We start from the raw sequence: 8805 nt of genomic DNA, 5'->3' as shown, positions 1-8805 counted from the left end.
GGGATGGTGGCGAACCCTGCTGTACTCTTTCACCACAACTTTCTCTCACTCTTACTTCCTGTTTCTGCTGTGCCTGTAATTCAAAGGGCCAGCCTTGTCACACTGTGTCACGCTGAATATCCCCGAGAACTACGTTAAGGGTACACGTGTCTGTGGAGTGCTCAGCCACTTGCACGTTAATTTCACGAGCAGGCTGTTCCGTTGATCGGATCAACTGGAACCCTCGACGTCGTAAGAGACGGAGTGCCAACAACAACAAAATCGTATACAATGTTTTTGTTATCAACGTTTTTAAGATGGCAGTTATGAGTTAAGGGATGTATGGCTGCTATTTCTAGCAGGTTGAGATTCTTATTTATTTTCTTGGCAATGCCATACTGTCATGAGTGATGGTTGGATGGCAAGTTAATGTTGCAAGTGTGGCATAGATAAATGAGATAAGCAACTCTTGAATAAGCAGGCCAAGAATCAGATGTATTCAGATATTGTAGTGTATGTCTGTGACTAAATTTGGTAAGGTGTCTTTCATATTTTTCAAAGATGGCAGGGTGTTCAAAAGTCTGGAAACTTGCATATCCTTTTTCAGCATCTTCATTATCATCATCATCATCGTTTTAACATTCATTTTCCAATGTTTACTTACATGCATGGATCAAACAGAATATGTTGAGGCAGATTTTCTGTGGCCAGATGCACTCCTCGTTGCCAACCCTCACCTGTTTTCAAGTAAGGGAATATTTCACCATGACCTAACATGTTTTCATGGATGACTGGAAATGGACACTGTTTGTATGACAGTGATGCTCGTTTAGAACTTTCATATGAGGTCAAGGCAAGCACACACATACACACACACATGGCAAGCTGGCAGAATCGTTAGCATACCGGGTGAAATGCTTTGTGGGATTTCATCTGTTCTTATGTTTTGAGTTCAAATTATGCTGAGGCCAACTTTACTTTCCATCCTGTCAGGGTCGATAAATTAAGTACCAGTGAAACACTGGGGTCAATGTAATCATCCTAACAACTCTCGGATATGAATATACAAAAAAAAAAAAACTGCATCCCTCTGCTAAGTGTGTCACAGAAAGCTCATCAAATCAGTATGGTCTCAAGCTCAAATACATGACTTCACATCAGACTGGTTGATGGAGAGAACATGCACTGGACTGAACACGGGCAATCCAATCCAATATATATATATATATATATATATATATAGAAAGAGAGAAGACTATGCTGGTTTGGTTGTGTGATGTGTATGGATGAGGACAGCTGCATAAAGAAGTGTCAAGCTCTAAATAGGAAGGGTACCTGTGGGAGGAGTTGACCGAAGAAGATGGATGAAGTGGTGAGAAAGGATCTTCAGATTCTGGGCCTCACTAAGGAAATGACAAGGGACTGGGACATGTGGTGATTTGCTGTACTTGATAAGAGACATCACACAAAATAAAATTGCTGTCTTCCACACATACAGGCTTGTCCTTTCAGGTGCCAGTGACACTTGAAAAGCACTCATACCGGTGCCATGTTAACACACCCATGCCGGCAGCAACTAAAAAGTGCCCAGCACACTCTGCTAAGTGGCTGGCATTAGGAAGGGCATCTAGCCATAGAAACCATGCCACAACAGACTGTTGGAGTCTGGCCAGCTCCATGTCAAATCTTCCAACCCATGCCAGCATGGGAGCAAATGTTAAACGATGATAATGATATATACACACACATACAAATGATAGTTTTCTTTCAGTTTCTGTCCTACAAATCCACTCACAAGGTTTTGATAAGTCCAGGGCTACAGTAGAAGACACTTGCCCAAGATACCATGAATTGGGATTGAACCTGGAACTATGTGACCGGAAAGCAAACTTCTTACCACATGGCCACACCAGCACCTATGTAGTTAATTCTAACTATGAAATACTCTTCCCAATGATAGCTATCTATTCATTTATAAAGCAAGAGTGGAAGCTCTTTGTTAGCCAGGCAGACTGAGGTAGTCAAGAAGAGCTGTGTAGCATGTAAATGGCTGTAGTAGTAAAGATTGAACTCATGACCATGTGGTTTGTACTTCAGCATCTTAGCATCACATATATTGTGTATAATGAAAAGACTTTATATTAAGATAATGATGGTGGTTGTGGTAGAGAAGCAATGATTGTGGTGGCATGTATAGTAATGATGGTGGAGCAATGATTGTGGTGGTATGTATAGTAATGATGGTGGAGCAATGATTGTGGTAGCAAAGTGGTGATGGTGGTGGAGTGGTGATGGAGCTGAAGTGATGATGGTGATAGAGTAATGATGATAGTAGTGGTGGTGGTGGTGAAGGCGAGGAAAAATTAATAGTACAGTTATGGTAACGATGGTGTGGTTACGCTTGCAGGAGTGTTGGTAGTAGTAGCATTGAGATTATGAATATTGCTTGTTTGTAGTGATGTTAGCAGTAATAGCCAAGTTTTGTTATGTTACAGTGATGGTGGTAGCGCCAAAACTGAAGCTGATGATGGGAGGAAATAACGATGATGGAGGTGGTGGTGGGGATGATGACGATGCTGCTGATGGTGATGATGATGATGGTAGTGGTGGTGATGGTGGTGGTGATGACAGTAGTGGCAGTGATTTATTTGGTTATAAGTAGTTGATGATGATAATTAGAGAATAATAGTGATGACGGTATGGCGATGTTGATGATAAGCTAAGAAAGAAAGACGGTGGGGGTGGCGAAGGGGATGGGTAGCGGACGGGAGCGGGTGGCGGGGGAAAGGCATGAAAGAATTTGCATGTATTTACTTACACAAAAACTCTAATATTTCGAAACACTGCCTGCGTGTGAGCAATGAGTATGTGTACGTACGCGTTTAATTTTGTATGTTGCTTAACACATACATATACAAGTACTCGTACATTATTACATTGCTAAAAATATCTATATAGGGGTATCTTGTGTATGCATGAATGTGTGTGTGTGTGTATGTAATGTATATGTATGTATATGTATGAATGAATGAATGATTGACTCTGCATGAGTTGTTTGAGTATATACCTGGGTATGTATTTTATTTATGTATGGGTGTGTGTGTGTGTATGTATTGTATATGTGTAAAAAGACTAATTGTGTCTACAAATCATATATAGTTGGGAAGATCTTCACAATGTTACAATGACAGAGAAGTGTATATATGTATGTGTGCATGTATGTATGTATATATATTTATATACGTACATATATATATATATATATATATATATATATACACATATACATATATATATATATATAGATAGATAGATAGATAGATAGATAGATAGATAGATAGATAGATAGATAGATAGATAGATAGATAGATAGATAGATAGATAGATAGATAGATAGATAGATAGATAGATAGATAGATAGATAGATAGATAGATAGATAGATATACATAGATAGATATAAAACCCCAAAATACAGACACACACATACACATTCATGAGTACAACAGTGGCAGCTACTAGAATACACATAACTACACACACACACACACACACACAAAACATGTACATATGCATGTACACACACACACACACACCACCCAACTTCCACCCTTCCAGCATCTGAAATGTTAGAGTTCTAGAATGTGTAGCAGGCATCAATTAGGGTGTCAAGTGTCTGAAGGGGGTAGATTGGTGGGGTTGGGTGAGTGGGTGGGAGCTGTATTTTGTAGGGAGCAGTAAGCATTGAATTGGGGTGTGGAATTAATACTTGTGGCGATGTCGGTGGTGGTGGTGGTGTGGTGTTGGCTATGGTGATGGTGGAGACTACATAATTGACGCTAGTGATGATGATGATGATGGTTGTGGTGGTGAGTATGTATTGTCCTATCTGTGGCTATCTATCTGCTCCTGCTCTGGCATTTGGTCGTCATGGTGATGATGGTGGTAGTGATGGTACCGGTGGGTGTTTTCCTCCTTGATTTGTTGCTTTTTTTTTTCTTGTGTTTTTTATTTTTTTGTTGTTGATGGGGGTGGGTGGATGTTGTTGGTGTCAGAAGTTGTAGTAACAAGAGGGTGGGGGAGTTTGTGATAGTAACAATTAGGGGGCTGGGTGAATGTTTACTGTTGTTACTCATGATGGTAGGGGCTGCAGTATATAGTCGAAGGGTGTGTGAAAGCTGTTGTTGTTGTTGGTTGATTTGCTTCAGGTTAGCTCTCATTGAGCAGACCTGTATATAATCAAAGACAATCCAGTCACGACCATCCCATACTCTCTTTTACTCTTTTACTTGTTTCAGTCATTTGACTGTGGCCATGCTGGAGCACCGCCTTTAGTCAAGAAAATCGACCCCAGGACTTATTCTTTGTAAGCCTAGTACTTATTCTATCGGGCTCTTTTTGCCGAACCTCTAAGTTATGGGGACGTAAAGACACTAGCATCGGTTGTCAAGCGATGGTGGGGGGACAAACAGACACACAAATACACATACATACATATATATATATATACAACGGGCTTCTTTCAGTTTCCAACTACCAAATCCACTCACAAGGCTTTCGTCGGCCTGAGGCTATAGTAGAAGACACTTGCCCAAGATGCCATGCAGTGGGACTGAATCCGGAACCACGTGGCTGGAAGCAAGCTACTTACCACACAGCCACTCCTGTGCCTATGTGTGTATTTGTCCCTCACCACTATGTGAGAATTGGTGTTGGTTTGTTTACATCTGTGGTTCTCAACCATCATTTGCCTATGGAACCCTTTGATTCCCGTTTTACTCTACTGGACTTCCAGAGCCATTCGATGTATATAAAAAAAGTATTACGAATTATATAAATAAAAAATTAAAATATTTTGTGTACTGTTGGAGTATAAGCAATTTATTGCACTTAAATTTTAACAACAAAATTGTATGAACCCTGGTTTAGAATCTCTGATTTACATCCCTGTAACTTAATGGCTCGGCAAAAGTGACCAACAGAGTAAGTACAGGCTGTAAAAAAATAGGTTTTAGCATCAGTTTGCTAGATTACCTCCACCCCCATCCCCAGGTCAAGGTGGTGCCCCAGTATGATCACTGTCCAATGATTGAAACAAGTAAAAGATCAAAGGTAATGATTTGCTATAAGTAAGGTTCACCTGCTAATATTATTTGGCAATTTCAGCTAACTACTTAGAGACTGCTTTATATGATTGGAGAAAAGGGCAGAAAGCACATGGATGTTGGTGTTAGGGGTGTAGCTGAAAGTGTTCGATAGTGGTGGTGGTGTTGAGGTCAGTAGGCATATATTAGATTTCTTACTATAATGGAACTAAAAAAAAGGCCAATGTTGACAAGTCCTAAAGGGTTGAAGTCTAGCCAATACTTTGGTTTATTTCATGCATCCCCCACCTGCTATCAGAGTATGTGTATGCCAAGAGGGGGTGTGTATGTGTGTGTCTGTTTGTGTGTAAGGCTGTAAGTACAGTGGATAAAATATAAAGTGTAAGTGGGCAGGTGAAAAGCAGGTGCCAGCAATGATGGTGATACACCAGCGATGGTGGTGGTAGGGAAGTGGAGGAGGGGTAGAGGTAAATTATATTACAGACAGATAAGTTTGGAGAAGAGATGTCACACCACTAGTTAGATGATTCCTGTTGTAGATAGGGAGGGAGGGAGGGGTCGTGATGAAGGGGAGAAGGTAGGTGGCAGGTACTCACTGGGTCTAATTCCAAACTATAAAGACAGGTGACAGACAGGAGACAATTTGCTGAGATAGTGGTGGTGGTGGTGGTGGTTGTCATGGGGAAGAGGTAGCAGAGACAGCAGAAAAAAGAAATTGATGATAGAATAAGCTGAGAGAGGAATAAGTGAATAAGGGAGAAATGAAGGGGCAGAGAAATCACTTGGTCCTTGATTGGATAGGATCTTTGTGTTGGCCCTTGTGTGTTGGATTCCTGGCCAAGCAAAAAATATATATCTATAACTGGCTATTAGACTTCAGCAGCTACCCACCTACCCATTACTTCTGCTGCACAAACACACACACACTGTGAATAGGTTTCTTTAATAATTCCAAGTTGGGCCATCTTGGGTAGAAAGAACCAAAGAAAGATGGCATCATGAGCATGAGGTATCAACTGCTCCGACACAGATTTGAGGGAGAAAATAAAGAAGGAAATTCAAACCGAGAATATAAAGAATGACACTGAAAATAAATAAAGTGCAGGCATGGGTGTGTGGTTATGAAATTTGCTTCCCAACCATGTGGTCTTGGGTTCAGTCCCCACTGTGTGACACCTTAGGCAAGTTTTGTCTACTACATCCCTAGGCCGACCAAAGCCTTGTGAGGGGATTTGACAAATGGAAATTGAAAGAAGCTTGTCATATATATATGTGTGTGTGTCTGTAAATAACAATGATATTTTTATAAACTTAAATCTTATAAGTGATCAACATGTATTGACTAAAGAATCACTGGTTTGCCTATATACACACACATATATACATATATATCTGAGCTGAGCTGAGATCCCCCCTTCGGTCAAGACTGACCATGGGATTGCACCTAGAAAGTTACCCTCCCAGGCACAAGTCCGGGAAAGGTTGTTTATGGAAGACCAGCAGTCGCCCATGCATACCGGCCTCCCCTCTCCACGCCACCGATGTTATCCGAGGGAAAGGCAAAGGTCGATACAGATTGGCACCAGTGACTGGAGCAACATGAAATAAAGTGTCTTGCTCAAGAACACAACACACAGCCCGGTCCGGGATTCAAACTAACAACCTCATGATCGTAAGCTTGACGCTCTAACCACTGATCCATGCACCTTCACGACATATATATCATCATTATCATTATTCATCATCATTGTTTAACATCCATTTTCCATGCTGGCATGGGTTGGACAATTTGACAGGAGCTGGCCAAACAGAGAGCTGCTTTGGTTCCAGTTGTCTGTTTTGGCATTATTTCAATGACTGGATGCCTTTCCTAATGCCAACCACTTTACAAAGTGTACTGGGTGCTTTTACGTAGCTCTGGCATGAGTGCTTCTTATGTAGTACCAGCACACACACACACACACACAAATACACACACACACACATATGTACGTGTGTGTGTGTGTGTGTGTGCCCTTGTCTTGACATCACAATGGTTGCAATCAAGTATCACCAACATACTAGCAATGCTGCTCGTTTCCAGTTTCCCATGGGTAAAAATGCCTGGCCATGGCGATATATTACCTTGCTCGGAAACAGGTGAGGGTTAGTGACAGAAAGGGCATCCAGCTGTAGAAAATCTGCCTCAATAAATTCCGTCTGACCCATGCAAGCTCGGAAAAGTGGCAGTTAAATGGTGATGATGATGATGATGAAATGTGCAATACCTTCACTACTACATTAACTTTGGTAGTAGTGGTGGTGGTGGTGATGATAGGTGTAGTGGTGGATTGGACACTGATTACAATGGTGTTGAGATGGTAACGGTGGCAGTGGCGGTGGTGGTAGCTATGATGATGGCAATGGCAGTGCTGGGGGGGGGGGAACAATGATGGAGATCAAAATGATGCTGAACATGACTGTGACGATGATGATTGTGATTGTGATGATGATAGTGGTAAGTGTGGTAGCAGTAATGATGATGATGATGATGGTGATAACAATGAGTGGAGCGATATTAGTGACAGTGATAATGACAACGCTGATGATAATGAGATAATGACAAAAAAATTACGTGTGTATGTGTGTGGACTGAATCTATGCAAATAGTGTGTGTGTGTGTGTGTTTTATTGTGAATTTTTCATTCTACCAATGTCTCCATCAATTAAATGTCACATGTTAACAGATGGCAGGCTGAAGTAATATTTCTTCAGCATCTTCTTTCAATAATAACGATGATGATGATGACGGTGGCAATGATGAAGATGGTGAGGATGACAGTGCCAAAAGTTGGTCGTCGGGGATGGCGGGAAATGATTCAGTAGCAACGATGATGATGACGATAACGATGATGGTGGTGGTGATGATTGTGGTGGTACTCAGGTAAGGAAATATTGTAATTATAGGTAACAGATTAACAAAAAAAAAAAAACAACAAAAATATTAATCCCTGCTTTTTGATTTAAATCATAACCACTAAATTTCTGTTCTTTTTTGTTTGTTTTTTCGGGTTTTTTTTCCTTCCTCAAGTGTGTGAATTTGTGTCTCTGTGCATCTGTGTTCATATCAGTTTGTTTTTGTATGTTTGTGTGTATGTGTGTGTGTGTGTGTGTGTGTGTTCTCTCTCTCTCTCACCCCTCTTTCTTTTTCTCCAACGTCCCACTACTCCCCCATTTTCAATTTTCTATTTTGTCGTTTTTGTTTTTTTTTGTTTTTTTTTGTTTTTAAGTCATTTATTTGCATATGTGATAAATAGCTCTAAGGAATGGGCTAATAATATATATATATGTATATATATATTTATATATATATATATATATGAGAGACAGAGTACTATAAATGTTGATGATGATAACGATAAATAATGACAGTGAAGAAGAGGAAAGAGAGAGGGTGAGAGGGGGGGAGAAGTGGATGAAGAAGATTAATAATAAATAAATAATTGCAATAAATAATAACAAAAGGGAGAAGATTAATATTAAATAATATAATAATGAGGCTTGTGATAATTGTAATGATGATGATGAGGAGGAGGAGAAGAAGGAAGAGGTGGATATTGATGCCAATAAATAGTAATAATGTTTAATACCAAACAACAAATTTTGATGAAAATAAATAGTTCACATTGTGATATGATGACAGTGGTGGTGGTGGTGGTGGTGGTGGTGCTGCTGCTGATGATG

General features: G+C 40.3%; 1 protein-coding gene and 1 long non-coding RNA gene across 6 annotated transcripts in view; one reads left to right on the top strand and one right to left on the bottom strand.

The window, feature by feature from the left end:
* LOC106877926 (uncharacterized) overlaps positions 1–8805 on the bottom strand; it is a 441127-nt gene that overhangs the window by 43251 nt on the left and 389071 nt on the right. The window lies entirely within an intron of this gene.
* Positions 1–8805, top strand: part of LOC128248136 (uncharacterized) — a 105977-nt gene that overhangs the window by 68277 nt on the left and 28895 nt on the right. Inside the window, exon 2 of the long non-coding RNA XR_008264413.1 lies at positions 7809–8005. This is a non-coding gene — a long non-coding RNA (uncharacterized LOC128248136). The remainder of the gene's footprint in view (positions 1–7808; positions 8006–8805) is intronic.

Source organism: Octopus bimaculoides, chromosome 6 (genome assembly GCF_001194135.2).
Source record: "Octopus bimaculoides isolate UCB-OBI-ISO-001 chromosome 6, ASM119413v2, whole genome shotgun sequence".
Lineage (NCBI taxonomy): Eukaryota > Metazoa > Mollusca > Cephalopoda > Octopoda > Octopodidae > Octopus > Octopus bimaculoides.
This window is presented reverse-complemented; position numbering and strand designations above follow the sequence as displayed.